The sequence below is a fragment of the Ricinus communis genome, chromosome 2, assembly GCF_019578655.1.
Source record: "Ricinus communis isolate WT05 ecotype wild-type chromosome 2, ASM1957865v1, whole genome shotgun sequence".
Lineage (NCBI taxonomy): Eukaryota > Viridiplantae > Streptophyta > Magnoliopsida > Malpighiales > Euphorbiaceae > Ricinus > Ricinus communis.
Genome location: NC_063257.1, coordinates 34,418,635 through 34,419,350, shown reverse-complemented (window position 1 = coordinate 34,419,350; position 716 = coordinate 34,418,635). Strand labels below are relative to the sequence as shown.

The 716-nt window shown below is 35.3% G+C and overlaps 1 non-coding gene across 1 annotated transcript; it reads left to right on the top strand.

Moving 5' to 3' along the window:
* Positions 1–203: 203 nt before the first annotated feature.
* LOC112534029 lies at positions 204–312 on the top strand. The gene has a single exon (XR_003078355.1). It is a non-coding gene; the product is annotated as a small nucleolar RNA R71 (small nucleolar RNA).
* The last annotated feature ends 404 nt before the right edge of the window (positions 313–716 follow it).

Below are 716 nucleotides of genomic sequence, written 5' to 3'. Positions count from 1 at the left end.
AGTTAATTCGGCTATTTGCATAGCTATCTCATTATTAGACACGACTTCATTCACTCCTACTCTTTTTGTTCTCATACTCTTTTGTTGTGAATTGGCTCCTAACATCTCAAAGATATCATAAACCTCATTAGCAGTTCTTTCTAGCATAGCACCCCCAACTATTTTAAACCATCATAAAATGATTGGTTAGTAACAGGAAGTGGATAACCATGGTGTGGGCATTGTAGTAAAAGTGATTTGAAGTGGTCCTATGCTTCGTGAAAGGATTCAGTATCCTTTTAATAAAAATTGAAAATCTCAATCCTTAATTCTTTGGTCTTTTGATGTGAGTAAAATTTACTCATAAATTTTTGATACAATTCATCCCAAGTTCTCAAGGAATTAGGAGGCAAGGTTATTAACCAAGCCTTTGCTTTATCTTTTAATGAGTAAGGGAAACATCTCATCTTTAATTGATTTTCATTGAGTCCAGATAATGGGAATGTGTAAACTATAGCATAGAACTCTCTAATGAATGTCAATGCATCCTCACTGGGCATACCATAAAATGACGGAAGCATATTAAAATGGATGTTCTTAAGCTCATAATTCCTAGATGCATCGCCTAAGACTATGCATGAAGTAGTGTTACCAATTATCGGACTAGCATAGTCCTTCATGGCTATTTGCCTTTGCGCTGCAACTTCCCTTTGATCATTAGCCATTATCTCAACTTC